General features: G+C 34.9%; 1 long non-coding RNA gene across 2 annotated transcripts in view; it reads right to left on the reverse strand.

Annotated features, from left to right (window-relative positions):
* LOC137765258 (uncharacterized) overlaps positions 1-16,317 on the reverse strand; it is a 408,308-nt gene that overhangs the window by 69,492 nt on the left and 322,499 nt on the right. The gene's annotated exons all lie outside the window — the stretch shown is intronic.

Below are 16,317 nucleotides of genomic sequence, written 5' to 3' on the forward strand. Positions count from 1 at the left end.
AGTACTATTCCATTGGATACTACTGCATTGGATATACCACAATTTGTATATCCATTCACCAATTGATGTACATTTGTATTGATTCCACTTTTTGAATATTATGAACAATTCTACTAAGAACATTTGTGTACACATCTTTGCATGGACATGTTATCATTTCTCCTGGGGAAAATACCTAGGAGTAGAATGAATAGGTCATATGGTAGAATTATATTTAACTTTTTAAAAAAATGCCAAACTGTTTTCCAAAGTGGCTATACCACTTTCATTTTTAGCTCCCACATATAAAGAGTTTGAAAATTGTCACTCCATTCCTTACAGGACAATGCTGGACAAAATCAACAACTTTCTCATGTGATTAATATGATTAGGACTCTATATTAGAGAACAGAGTTTTCAGAGAAAACCACCACCCTGAAATCTAGAGAGAAAGATGAATTCAGAGAGATACACTATCCAAGATTTGCTTACATAAGGCAGAAGATCCTCAACACCATACATTGGTAGAACTATTTCCTTAACTAATAATTTTGACAAATTTCTGGAGACTAAGTACAGGCTAGTGTGAGAAAGTGAGAAAATTCTAAAGGCTGCAGTTACAGAGGATCCCCTTCTCTTTCATGGACTTCCCCTCCAGGAAGCCCAATGGGTTCTCACGATGAGGAACTGAGAATAATCTCTTCCTAGCTCTGGAAGGGGGAGGGAAAGAATAGCCATTGTGAATTCTACCTAGACCCTTCTGCTTAACAGAAACCTACTCTCCAGAGGGAAGGATTTTTACCAAAAGGCTTACCTCAAGGTTTTGCTAAAACATTGTCCCAGATGGCAAAAGAAAATTCCACCCACTCCAGCCTGCCTCAGCCTTTCTGTCCCACCTAAGGGGAAAATAAAAAATGATACTCAGTAGGGGAGAGGGCCTCAAGGAAATAGACTGAGAATGCTGCACCAGGGAAAAGAATATAGGGAAGAGAGAGATAAAAAGCTACACCTGTGTAGGAGGGACAAAAACTCTTGGAAAGGCTTCACTCGGAGATACAGGCCTATTAAAGCAATGATATTTTTTAAAAAGTTCATAGAACATCCTGTTCCGTATCACCCATCATCACTTCAAAATGCCTTCACTATAACAGTGGAAATATCTGTAAGATGCAGACTCTCTCTGAAGAACAGAACAAAGGTAAACCCCAAAGCCATGGAGGGAGACGAAATAAGGACATTTTAAGAATTTGAAGCCTCTAGTACTTATAGCTGTAACAAATATTAAACAAAACATATCTCCTCTATGGAACATTATAGGCTTTTTAATTTCATTACCTGTTACCCAAAACAACATGCCCAGATTTCAAGACCACCAACAAAAAAGAGCAGGCAAGACAAAAAGTGAGTAACAACAAAGTTTGAAGAGACACAACAATCAAAACCAGATTCAGAGACGACACATATACTAGAATTATCAGGAATTTAAAATAACTATGATTAATATGATTAGGACTCTAATGCAAAAATTAGAAAACATTCAAGATCAGATGGATAATGTCAGTGGAGAGATGGAAACCGTAAGAAAGTTAAAAAAGAAATGATGTTAACTAACAGTTCGTAGATTTTTCTAAAAAGCAGGTAAGAAAGCTTCTTTCAATTACCAATTAGCTAAGAGCTTTTTATTAGGAATGTTGGATTTTGTCCAATGCTTTTTCAGTATTTACTGAGATGCTCGTATATTTTGTCTGTTTTTAGTCTGTTTACATTGATAGATTTTCAAATATTAAACCAAACTTGTTTTACTTGGTTAAACCTCACTTGGTCATGGTATATTACCCTTTTTAGATATTGTTGGATTTGATTTGCTAAATTTCCAACAAAAAATTTCCCATCTGTGTTTATGAGGAATATTTATTTCCTCTCCTGGTATTGGAATAAAACTAATGCTAGCCTCATATTATGAGTTGCACAGTATTTTCTACCTTTCCATTTTCTAGATTTTGGTATTATTTCTCTCTTAATTGACTCACTGAATTTCCTAGCAAAGCCATCTGGGCCCAGCATTTCCTTGGTTTGAATGTTTCTAGATACAAATTCAATTCTTAAAATAGATATAGGAATATTCAGATTGTCTATATCTTTTTGAATGAGCTTTGGTACTTTGTCGCTTTCAATAAATTTGTCAGTTTTATCTGTTTCAAATTTATTGATACAGCATTGTTGATAATATTTATTATTATTATTTTAATATCTGACAAATCTGTAGTGGCATCACCTCTTTCATACCTTACATTGATAATTTGTTTCTTCTTTTTTTCCTGATCAGTTGGACTAGAAGTTTATTAATTTTATTTATTTTCTCAAAGAATCAGACTTGGATTTAATATTTTTCTATTGTTTTCTGTTTTCTACTTCATTGATTTTCACTCTTATCTTCTTACGTAGGTTTTTAATTTTCTCAATTTTTCTACTTTTCTAATTTCTTTATGTGGAAGGTCATTGATTTGAGTTTTGGACTGATTTTCTCAGGGGACTAGCATAACTTTTAGCAGTTCATGTCAGATAGTTAGGCAAAATATTTACCACCCATATGTATTATTTAGGGTTCTCCAGAGAAACAGAATCAATAGGTTATATAAATACAGATACAATATATTTTATATAGATTTATATGTATATATTTATATATCTGTATCTATATATTTATATCTAGAGAGAGATTTATTATAGTAATTGGATCACGTGATAATGGAGGTGGAGAAGTCCCACAATCTGCCACCTGCAAGCCGGAGAGCGGAGAACCAGGAAAGCTAGTGGTGTAATTCAGTCTTGAGTCTGTTGTACAAGCACTGGAGAAGACAGATATCTCAACACCAGCAGAAAGCAAATTAGCCCTTCCTCTGCCTTTTTTGTTTTATTCAGGCCCTCAGTGGATTGGTTCTTCACTGGTGAGAACAAATTTTCTTATTCAGTGTACTGATTCATATGCTAATCTCTTGCAGAAATACCCTAATAGACACATTCAGAAATAATGTTTTACCAGCTATCGTGGTATCCCTCAGCCCAGTCAAATTGACATATAAAACTAACCACGGCACCATGCTATCTCCTATTTTTTGTCTGGCACATAGTCATACTCTGTCAAACACTACCATTTAATGTTGCATTGTTTATCTCCTCACATGGTATAGTAAAGCAAGCACAGTCCTGGGTTAAAAGACCTAATCTAGAATCCTGCATCACCCACTTATTAATCTACATAGGGCTCAGTTTCCTAATACTAAAATATGAGTATAGTCGTATTCCTCTAGGAAGATGAAAGCACTAAATGAGATATACCCGAGACTGCATTTCCAAAGCTTCAGTTCATTTGTACTTGCTTTTAACTTTATTCTAAGAATCTGATCACTCCTTCCAGTAGTGGAAACGAAAGTGATAATTTAAAATATAGTAATCATCCCTCTCTATTCACATCTCTCATGTTTAATTTTTGTATTGTGTACATCTTCTTTTAAGTCTAAATTTATTTTAAAATATTAAGCAAAACTTACCCCAGGATTAATCACCACAATACTTCCTGTTCTGTGACCAAGACCTCCAAAGTACTTAAGTTTAAATCAATATTGTCCCATTACTAAACAGGAGACATCAATGCTGTAAGATATATCTGTGTGATACATAAAACCTTAGGAGAAAAAAGGGACACTAGTACATAACTGGCATGAAGAGTCCAAGTGCAGATGACCAGCCAAAATTCTCCCTTTTTCTCAGTTATTTTGGTATCATGTGAATGTAGCTTCTTTTAAAAGAGCATTTGATAATGTTATAATATAGTCAGTGACTTGCTGATATAATGTGGACTGATACTTGTATTCTGCATAGTCATATCTATATTAAAATGTTGATTAAATTGAAATTTTATTTCAGCTGGTTTTATTGAAATAAAAAGTCACAGTATTTCTTCTTCTCATTTTTTGCCTAACACATTTTTATCTGAAAATATAAATTCCTTAGGACAGTATTATAAACTAGGCCATGCTACTGAAATAGTAAGTAAATAAAAAGAGGAACCTGGAAAGTCACAGCCAATTCTGAGATAAAATATTGCAGGTACTATGATAAAATATTTGTCCTGAAGTTATTTTGCTAAGGCATGAATAAACTAGGATGAGAAAATATTAAGTTCTTGAAATTTTATATGCTTGCATGAGCAATATGATTTTTCTTTATATTTGTTGTAGAGAATAGAAAAAAAATTAAAGCTATGAATTCTCTCTATATTAATATATGGATTGACATCTATAATTGAATGATTGAAAGTTTAAAACATATTAAACATAATGTCCAGTCTCATTTCTAACCAACAATCGAGGAAATGCTGGTAGAGGTTTATTTCCACAGTCATGTTTCATGTTTCCATTACTATTTTTTTTTTTTTTAATAAGGCAAGGCAAAGTCTGCCTACAACAGAGGGTTTCCTTATACCATAGGAAGCCCAGCAAACTCCCCTTGGAGGCAAGAAGTTTCCTGAGAAGTACAGGGAAACAGCAAGGGAAAGAAGGGAGAATAGATGAACCTTGCCCTAGGGGGAAATTAAATCTAGTATTGATACAATTTCCAGTGTGCTCATCAAGTCAAAGGTGAAAAGAAGAGCCATGGTTTACTAAAACCTAGAAGTTTCTCATTCAGTCCTGTGGCAAAGCATAGATACAAGCAAAACAGAACACAACTTATCAGAAACAAAAAGTCCACAGGTTAAAGTAGAAAATCTTATACTTTTCAGTCAAAATAAGTGAATTCAGAAGATGTCTGAGTGCCCCCTGTTGCCAGCTTATCTCTAGGGAAGTAGCTGTATACAGAAATAAAGATAATTATCATGTAAAGGCAAGGATGGAACCAACAAAGAGGATGACAAACAAAACCAAGCTCAAAACTATCAAGAACTGAGAGTTAAGTGAGGATGAAGTGGGGTTTATATAAATTAAATTGTTGCACATGTGCCAAAGTTAAATCTTTAGTAAACCTACATAATATCACTATTTTGTTTTGCTCTCAGGTAATTAATAAATAACATTTGTCGAGCCACTGTAATAAGCAATGCTTCTTCTGCTTTACAGCAATTCATTCAGTCATCACAAGTTTCCTATTATCTAGGCACTGCTGTTACTCTCTTTTTATTTACACTTTTTATGAAGTATAGAAGAGCTAACTTGCTTTTTCCATAGCCTGAAAGCAGTAGAGCCCAATTTGAACTAAGCAGTTTGTCTCCAGAGGCTGTGCACTCTTAATCACTACTGCACTGCAGAGGGTCAAGTTAAAGAATCGCTCCAGGTGTTACGAACCAGATGCAGTTGTACTCAAACAACCATCTATCAAAAATGTGGGCCTTTGACAGCAGTTCCTTTGTTTAAGTGCTCTCACCATCAGTTGCAGGGTTACCTGTTACACAATTTGTGACTGAAAAAGGAATGTCCTTAGTGTAGGTATCACTAGTTCACCAGTGTTGTTTGAAGTTATCTGTGCTTATTGGGCAGGGAAAGGATTGGGATTCATCTCAGTATGTTACAAGAGTAAAGCATCAGCGAGAGCTGAAATATTTTCATTCACACAACTTCAGCCACAGGAATTAAGGTAATGTGACTACACTGGTACCTGAAATTCACCTTGAATGCCCATATTATCTGAAGCAATACCTCTGGAAAGCATGAAAACAAACAGGTTTTCTTTTAAAAATACAATATACCTAAATGTATAGGCAATGATTTTTAAATTTCAAAATGAGAATTTTTGACTAGATATATGAGTAGATTCCTAACTTACTAGAATGCGAATCATATTCTATGTTATTTCAACGGTATAGAATTCTTAGAACCTGCAATCTCCACTATTTGGTATCCTACTTCTCCTAAGCTGCATATTTCACAGGGAGTATCCGCAGTAGTAAGGCTCTGAAAAGGCAGGCACGGTTACCCTTATTAGGTAACCGTGATTTCTTACAAAGACATATGGGCATGTGTGATAGACTATGGTAGAAGAGTGGATGGAAAGCGCTTGTACATTTCCCAGACTTCCTGGTTTGGGTTAGAGGGAAAGAGAGTTGTCAGAAGCTGCTGAGGAGGTCCCTTTCCCATACTGCCTGAACTATTTGTCTGGTTGGGAGATATAAATAAGTAGAAGCAGCTGTGCAAATCCTCCGTAGATCAAAGGAAATGAATGGGGAAAAGGAGATGTTTTCTGTATTGCTCCTTTCCTCTCCTGTGAATGGACACTAAAAACAGCTAGATACACTGAGCACTTCATTTCAGGCACTATTGATTATCTCCTTGATTTGTTTAGGGAACTACAATTGATTTATTTCAACAAATGAAACAAACATTTCATTTACCTAAATGTTTTCATTACTTTCATCCTTCTAGTCACTTAAGCTTTAACTTGGAACACATAATGTGTATTTTTCACCTTACTCTTATTTTTTTTTTTTTTTAAATGGGTCCAACTCTGTATGTTAACTTCTAAGAACATTGTTCGAGTTTTATTACTTGCTCTGGTTAAGCCTGGACTTTGAACACTTTTCCAAGGATGCAATTAAATTGATGAATATTTGCAATGTTTGGTTAAATAAAATGGAAGTCTCTAAGATTTTTGTATTTGATTTGGTTTTAAAAGTATTTTTACAGAAGTTATTGCTCCTATTATTTTATCCATCTATTTATATAAGAACAGCAATCCTGACAATACAGTATACGTTTTCATATATATTTTTCTTTCAGAAAATTACTTGGGTCATCCTGCAATCCAGTTTTGTGAAAGCATCAGTCTCTATCAGAATTTATCAATTATATGGCTCTCTGTGAAGGTAAGCAAAGATAAAAAATGAAGTCACTTCACCATAGATCAGAGGTGGGGTGTGAGGGGAAATGGGTAAACTGTTTATTTTTCTTTTTAATTTAAAAAAATTAAATTGAAAATTTAAAAATATAAATAAAAATTGAAGTCACTTTAAAAATATCCATTTTAATTTTGGGAATATTCACTAAAACTAGTCCTTCTCATTACATGATTTGCTTATTTATTTTACTGTTTTATCTTTGTGTCTCACACTAAAAAATTCTGCGTTCTTCACTGGCTACCATTTATCTGTCTCATTTTCTGTATCCTGGTCTTTTATATCTCTACATATCGGAGTAATCTTAGACTCAGATTTTTCTTTTCTTCCTCTACGTTCATGCCCTACATGAAATTTTAAGCTCCATGCTTCTAACTGCCTCTGTTCTGATAACAATCAATTTTTGAGTAGCCGTACATTTTCTCCTGAACTCTATAAATATACCATATGACTATTAAACCTCTCCACTTGGATGTTTAGCAGATATCTCAAATCTAGCATATCCAAAACTGGATTATTGATTCCTACCTCCCCCCACCTCCACACTACCTACCAAATCTGTTCCTATTACAATGTTCTCATACTTCAGTGAATAAGCACTACTATCTGCCTGTGTGCTAAAGTCAAAATCCTTGAAAATAATCCTTGCATCATCTTTCTCTCCTCATCCATATCCAATACAACACGTTTTGTAGTCTATACCTTCAAAATATATTCTGGAACGAATCACTCTCACCATTCCCACTACTCCCACCATCTCTGCATGGACTACTGTAGTAGCTTTCTCCCTGGTCTCCCCACTTCCAGTCTTGGTGATCCCTAACACCCTATAATCTATTCTTTCACAGTTAGCAAGATTCTTTTAATACATCAATCATATCAAGTCATTCTTCTGCTCTAAACCTTCAAGTGGTTTTCCTACACACTTTACCCAAAGTCCCTCCCATGGCATACAAGATCTGGCCTCTGCCTATCTCTCTGAATTTATTTCAACTCCATGGCCTTTGTTCCCTGTGCCTCATCCACTCTGGATTCTTTTCTATTCTTTGAGTACACCAAATCCCCTCCTGCCTCTTTGCTTACTCTTTATGCCTGAAAATCTTATGCCAATGTCTGGATAGCTCATTGTCTCACTCAATTTTGATCTCTGCACAAGTATCTCTTCTTGGAGAGCTTACTTGTTTTCTTAGCCACCCAATGTCTTTTGATTGGAGAATTTAGTCCATTTACATTAAAGCAATTATTGATAGGTATTGCCATTTTGTTAATTGCTTTCTGGCTGTTTTTGTAGTTCCTCTCTGTTACTTTCTTCTTCTTTTTCTCTCTTCCCTTGGTTTGATTGTTTTCTTTAATGCTATGTCTATATTCCTTTCTCATTTTCTTTTGTGTATTTACTATGAGTTTTTTCTTTGTGGTTACTGTGAGGTTCACATATAACATTCTATGTATATAACAGTCTCTTTTAAGTTGATAGTAACAATTTTGAACACATTCCAAAGCTTTATATTTTCCATCCCCCATGTTTTATATTTTTGATGATACATTTTAACATATTTTTATTTTACATATCTGTCTTAATGAATTATTGTATTTTTAATTAGTTTTACTACTTTTGTCTTTTACCCTTTATCCCTGCTTTATAAGTGATTGATCCACTATCTTTATTATTTATTTACCTTTTTTGGTGAGATTTTACTCTTGTGTGTTTTCTTATTATTAATTAGTGCCTTTTCTTTTTATCTTAGAGAAGTCTCTTTAACATTTCTCATAAGGCCAGTCGAGTGATGATAAACTCCTTTACTTTTTGCTTATCTAGAAAATTCTTAATTTCTCCTTCAATTCTGAATTCTTTGCTGCATACAGAATTCTTGGCTGGCAGTTTTTTCCTTTCAGGACTTTGACTATGCCATGCCACTCCCTTCTAGCCTGTAAAGTTTCTTCTGAAAAATCTGCAAATAGCCTCATGGGGTTTCCTTTATATGTAATAAGTTGCTTTTCTCTTTCACTTTTAAGATTCTCTCTTTATCCTTAACTTTTACCGTTTTAATTATAATGTATCTCAGTATGTTTCTGTTTGGGTTCATCTTATTTAGAACTCTTTGAGCTTCCTGTCCTGGATGTCTGTTTCTTTCCCCAGATTAGTAAAGCTTTCAGCCATTATTTCTTCAAACAATTTTTCTGGCCCTTTCTCTCTCTCTTCTCCTTCTGGGACCCCTGTAATGCAAATGATATTCTGTTTGAAATTGTCCTAGAGGTCCCTTAAGTTATCCTCACTTCTTTTAATTCTTTTTTTTTCTCTGTCTGGGTGTTTTCCATTGCACTGTCTTCCAGCCTGCTGATTTGTGCTTCTATTTCTTTCATTCTGCTGTTGAACCCCTCTAGTGTCTATTTTGGCTCAGTTATATAACTTCTGTTTGGTACTTTCCTATATTTTCTGTCTCTTTATTGAAGTTCTTGCTGTGTTTATCCATTCATCTCCCGAGATTGGTAAGCTTTTTATGACCACTAATTTGAACTCTTTATCAGGTGGGTTGCTTATCTATTCCATTAAGGTCTTTTTCTGGAGACTTGCCTGTTTTTTTGTTTTTGGAACATATTCCTCTGTCTCCCTGAAATGACTACCTCCCTGTCTTGAAGGAGTGGTTTGTATAGGAGCTGTTTTGTGTGTCCCAGAAGTGCAATCTCCCCCAGCCAGCAGAGCCAGGCACTCTATGAGTGTCCCTCACTTGCGCTGTGTAGGCATGCTATCTGTAATAGGGCTGTGGCAGCTGCATGGGGAGAGTGGGGTTCAGGGTGCTTACCTGGCCTGGTTACGGCTTGGCCACTGTAGGATTTGAGTCACTTACCTGTCCCGGCTACGAGGTTATGGCTTGATCTCTGTGTTGGGGGGTCAGGGCTTGGGGTGTTCATCTGACCTGGGTGTGGCTTGTCTGCTGTGTAGGAAGGGCAGGACTCAGGGTGCTTGTCTGTTCCAGGTGTGATTCAGTCTCTGTGCAGGATGGCTAGGCTTGAGGCACTCATCCAGGTTGATTACGGCTTGCCTGTTGAGTGGGGAGGGTGGGGCTAGCAAAAATGGTGCCCACAGGCTCTGTCATGTTAAAATGAGTTTGTAAAACTGGCATCTACCAGTGCTTCTGTTCCTGGATAGAATCCCTACAGGTTCTTGCCTCTCGCCAACCACTTTAAAATTAGTAACTGAGTCTCCCTCACTTATAGTAGAGATATTTTTCAATCTTTTGCTTTTGCACTGGATCTCAGCTTGCTTGGGTTTGTTTGCAAACCCTTTAAGAGTGGAATCTCTGTTCTCTGCAGTTCAGATTCTCCTGGTCTGAATCCCCATTGATTTTCAAAACCAGACATTGTAGGGGCTCATCTTTCCAGTGCTAGCCCCCAGGGTTGGGATGCCTGACGTGAGGCACAATCCCTTCACTCCTCAAGAGAGAGTTTCGTATTTGGGGGATAATTCCTGATTGTGGGGCCACCATGTCCAGGGTGGGGTCCGAGGTAAGGCTGTGTCTCTGCCTCTCCTACCCTTGTCCATGCATCTCTTTTGTCTTTTGTTGTGGAGATGCACTTCATCTAGGTCTCAGGTTCTTTTCCAAGGAAAATTACTTATATGTAGGGGTAAATTTGTTGTGTCCATGGGAGAAGGTGAGTTCAGGGTCTTTCTATACCACCATCTTAGATGCCCCTTAATTTATTTTTATTTCTGAAAGTTCCATTTGGTTTTATCTTTTTTCTTTTTTGTCATTGCATTTCTTGTTTCTTTATATATTTCACATACATAATTATATCTTTTATTTCTTTAAATATTTTATACATATAAAATTAATGGCAATATTTCTTTTTTGCTGTCTGTCTCTGTCTCTTAAAAAGATTATTTTCTTAAAAATTTGACTGTCTTTAATAAAAGCTCATATTTGGCTGATCTTAATATGTGTAAAAACTGGGGCCTAAATTGAAAAGGCTTTCATCCAGAGAAGATTCACTTTTGCTTTTTTTTGAGCCAGGGAGTATTACCAATCTCATGGCCCCTTTCAGATTCCCTGGCTCAATATAGTACACTCTGGTTCACCTTCCTCCTCTTCCTTTAGACAATCATGATGTTGGAAAGTTCCTTAGGAAAAACCTACCTTTCTTCTGTGCTTATTAATTCAAGCTCAGATTTCAGGATCCCTTCCTGTCCCTTGGAAATTTTCTTTACTTCCACCTCCTCAACTCAGTATTACAACAAAATTCATATTTTATCCAAGGTCTATCCACTTTCCCACATTGATAAAGCCCTAGGTATGTATGCTGTGCTGGAAGCGAAAATTAATTTTCTTTAATCATCTGAGTAATTCTTTTATTTAGTAATGTTTTGTATTGATTAGTATTACATTTTACAGATTTCCAATGCAAAGCCAACTGAATTTTTTAAAAGAGAAAAAGAATTTAATGACTCACATAATTGTTTCCAAACGTTCTAAAATACTAAGGAATGATCAAGAATGCTCCCAGAATTGGTTGCAAAATCTTTCTGACTGCTGTTGCTGGTTTTGTTCTGCAATTTGTTGCCTTTCTGAATTGCTAATTTTTTCCTAAAATGCTGATCTTGTCTCTAATGCTGCCAAAGAATGTGTCTCACTCAGCCAATATTTACAACTATTTCATTTTGCTCTGCAAAGGTTAACTTGTCCTTTTAGATTGTCTGTAACCCTCTTTCATCCACTTAATAATGTGGAACAATTTTCCCTGGGCTGAGTCAAAGCACTTTTGAGAGGACATTCAGATACTTTCTTCAGTCTTAGTATCTCCACATGAAGTGCTTGTCTTTTGACAACTTCCTATGAATTTGGTGAAAGGTCTTAACCTTAGTTTCCTGGTACTCAAGTTGTCTTCATTATTTAACAGTTGATTCTAAAAAAATTGTCATGCAAACAAGACTTCTGCCAGTTTGCTTTAATATCATGTTTTAGCAAAAATATGGCATTTAGCTTAGTTTCCAACTTGCATTTTTCTAAATTACATTAATAAGAAATTGTGCTACTAGTTTAGAATTTTATTAACATTCAAATCTTGCAATGGAATTGTATTAGAGTTCTCTAGAGAAACAAAACTAATAGGATATTTAGTTAGTTAATTAATTAATTAATTAATTAATTAATTACAAGGAATTGGCTCACATGATTGTGGAGGCTGAGAAGTCCCACAATGTGCTGTCTGCAAGCTGAAGACCCAGGAAAACTGGCTGTGTAATTCCAGTCTGAGTCTGAACAGAACCAGAAGATTGATGGTGTAAATCCCAGTCCAAAATCAAAAGACTGATAGCTCAAGCAGTCAGGCAGTAAGGGCAGGTGGAACAAATATCTGCTTCCTCTACTTTTTGTTTGGTTCAGGCCCTGGACAGATTGAATATTGCTCACTCACACTGGGGAGGAGCTAAATGCACCAATTCAAACACTAATCTCATCTGCAAACACCTTCATAGACACACCCAGAAATAAAATTTAATTTGGCCATCCCAGCCAAACTGACACAAAATTTACCATCACAGGAATCATTTGCTATCCAAAACAACATATTGTAAAACAAAAATCAAAACATCTGATTGCATTTTATGTTGCAATCAGTTAAAATCAGTTTAAAATGCACCAGTTAAGGAGAGATTTTATTCAGTCTATTGCAATAGGGAGAGCATTACAGATTTGAAGATTATAAAGTTGTGGTAGGGTGATATTGGCTTAGACTTTCATAGGAAGAAGACAATTTACAGGTGGGGTGATTTAGCGTTGTGATCATTTTACAATTAGGGGAATTCTCTGTCAGCTGAACGGGGAATGTTTTTCTTTGTGTCTAGCTGTTTACAGAGGGACAAACACTTCTGATCGCAGCTAGTCATTCTTGAGGCAAAGAATAAGACTTCAGAGGGTCTGCATTTGGTCTTGTCACAGATATTGCAGGCAGTTGTCTCCAAATCTTATGGGAGTCAGTAAAAGAGTAGATAGTGAATCTTGTCAGTTCTTGTGGGGAAATGTGGTTCTTTATGGTAAATTGTTTCCTGGAACATATATAAAATGCCAGAAAGATTTCAAAAAACAGAAGTGTACAGGGATTTCTAAACAATCACTGTTTTCTGGGAAAATAGGGCTCAGGTAATGTTAATACTGTCAATTTTTTACATGTGAGTTCTCAGTCCTTGACAGAAATGTTTATTTTCATCACTTCTTCCTAGGTGCTGCTTATTCTACAAAATTATGTCACAACTCGAATTTTGGAAAGTTTTGAGTATAAAGAAAAGTTAATAAAGAAGTTAATTTGATGGGAACATATTCAGATTTATCTAGAATTTGCAGGAATATGAAACCATCCACTTCATGGTAGAAGGAAACACTAATTTAGTAAATTTGACATTTTATGTCTTTCAGTTGTTTTATTTATATAGCTAAAATTCAGTTTTACTAGTCATGATTAGTATATACTCCCACCAAATATTACAATCATTTCCTTGGTTGATATCAAACAGTAGCTTGCCTAGGGAATGATTTTATAGTGCTTGTTTAAATTTGACCTGTTTATACTATGTTGATTAAATATGAATCAAATCTTCAGAGTATTATTGTTTTAATACATTTCTTGGAAGCTTGACAAGAAATCCTATATATTAAGTTCAGCAAAATTATATACATAGAGTCTGTCAGACTATGTATGCATGCTCCCATCCTGAGTTGATGAACATCCTTTCGTTTCAGGGGAAATTTCAAATAAAACCTCCACTTGAGCTTTTTTTCCTCAGTAACCTCTTGTTCATCACCCTGGACTGGTTGCCAAGCAATAATGTGATTGCTTTACAGTCAGTGGGAAGTAATTCAGTGGTACTTTTCCATTTGTAATGCTCCTCAATGAGAAATGAGGTTGTTAGGCAACAGATGACATAGGGTAGGGACAGGAGAAAGACTTCAGAGTTAGGAATTCACACCAAATGCTTCTCCATTTTCTATATAGTCAGTATTTTAAACTTTTATTTTGAAATAATTTTAGACACATATAAAAGTTGAAGGAATATACAGACATTCCTGTGTAATCTCCAGCCAGGTTCTGCTAATGTTAACATCTTATAAAATCTCAGTGCAATCATCAAAATCAGGAAATTGACAGTGATACAATATTATCAAGTAAACTACATAACATTTGGATTTCACATTTTTACATGTACTATTTTTGTTTAGTTGTATGAAATTTAATCACAGATATGGATTCATATAGCTACCATCACAATCTGAATAGTGAACGGTTCCATAATCTCAAAGAAACTCTTTTGTATTATCTCTTCCTAGTCACACCCTGCCCACCAAGCCTAACCCCGGCAACCATGAGTCTGTTCTAGATCTCTTAAGTTTAGATTTTTCTTGAGCTTAATATGAATGGAATCATATGGTATGCACTCAGTTTTTGTCTGGCTTCTTTCACTTAGCATAATGCCTTCAAGATTCATTCAAGTAGTTGTCTGTATCAATAGTTCATTTCTTCTAATTCCTGAGTAGTATTCCATTGCATGAATATGCCACACTTTGCATATTTAGTTGCTGAAAGACATTTAAATTACTTCTAATTTTCACTATTACAAGTTGCTTTAGACATTTATGTACAAGTTTTTATGTAAGCATAATTTTTTATTTTTCTAGAATACATACCAAGGGTCATATGATAAGTGCATACTTAAATTTATAGGAAACTTTCAAACTGTTTTTCAGAGTGCTTGCACCATTTTCCATTCCCACCAGGAGTGTATGAAGGATCCAGTAGGTCTGTATCCTCACCAGTCTTTGGAATTGTCAGTTTTTATTAATTTAGCCATTCGAATACACTTATAGTGGTATCTCATCATAGCTTTAATTTGCATTTCTTTAAGGGCTGATATATTTCTTTTCATGTAATTCTTTGCCATTCATATATCCTCTTTGATGAACTGTCTGCTCAGGATTTTTGCCCCTTCTCCAGCTGAAGTCTCTGTTTTGCTTGTTAAGTTTAGAGAGTTCTTTACATATTCCAGACACAGGCCCTGTGCAACACAGGCAGTTTGCATATATTTTCTCCTGATCTGTGGCATGTCTTTTCAACCTCTTAACAGTCTTTTGCAGAGCAAAAGTGTTTTAATTTTAATAAAGTTTAACTAATAAATTTTTTATGTGACTTATATATTCATTGTCTTTTCTGAGAACTCATTGCCTAACCCAAGATAGTAAAGATTTCCTCCTATGTTTTATTCTAAAAATTGTATAGATTTTGGTTTTATATTTATATCTGTAATCCATTTTGAGTTAATTTTTGTTTAGGTTTTGAAATTTAGGTTGAGGTTTATATTTTGCCTAGGGGTGTCCAATTATTCCATTTGTTGGAAAAACTTTCCTTTCTCCATTGAATTGCTTTTGCATCTTTGTCAAAAATCAGTTGGCAGTACTTATGTGAGTCCATTACTGGATTCTTTATTCTGCTCCACTGATATTAGTGTCAGTTCTTCTACCCATACCTCTGTTGTACTTACTGTAAAGTATATAGAAAGTCTTAAGATATGGTGGTGCAATTTTTCTAACTTCATTTTCAAAATTGTTTTAGCTGGATTTAGTAGATTAATTGTTTTATTTATAATTGATTTATAATTGATTTAGTAGATTTATAATTGTTTTATTTGGGGAAGGTATTGTCATAGTAATTTTTAAATTTTAAATTCAAATGGTTCATTACTGCTATATAGAAATATATTTAATTTTTGTGTCATGATCTTATTTCCTTTGAAGTAGCTATGCTCACTTATTAGGTCTAGAAAAAAAATTTTTAATGGAATCTTTGGGATTTTCTATGTAGACAATTATACCATGTGGGAATAGGGACAGTTATATTTCTTCCTTTTCCAATCCGTATGTCTTTAATTTCCTTTTCTGGACTGTTGCACTGGTTAGAACTTCCAATATTATGTTGGAAAGGAGTGGTAGCAGACAATATCTTTGCTTTGTTCTTAGTTTTAGGTGGAGAGCATTTAGCTTCTCACCAGTAAGTGTGATGTTAACTGTATATTTTCAATAGATGTTCTTTATCAGATTGAGGAAGTTCTATCCAAGTTTGCTGAGAGTTTTTACATCAATGGATAATGCCTTTTGGCAAATGCCTTTCCTGCATCAGTTGTTTCTTCTTTATGTTGTTAATATTGTGAGTTACATTGATTTTCAAGTACTGAATCAGCTTTGCATTCCTGGAATAAACCCACTTGAACATGGTGCATAATTCTTTTCATATATTTCTGGATTCTATTTGCTAATATTTTTTTGAAGATTTTTGCATGTATTTTCATGATGGAGATTGGTTTATATATATATATATATATATATGTATGTATGTGTATATATATATATGTTTTTTTGGTGCTAATGTTATCTGGTTATGGTGATGGTGACCTCATAAAATTAATTAGCAAG

Source organism: Eschrichtius robustus, chromosome 5, assembly GCF_028021215.1.
Source record: "Eschrichtius robustus isolate mEscRob2 chromosome 5, mEscRob2.pri, whole genome shotgun sequence".
In the NCBI taxonomy this organism is placed as follows: Eukaryota; Metazoa; Chordata; class Mammalia; order Artiodactyla; family Eschrichtiidae; genus Eschrichtius; species Eschrichtius robustus.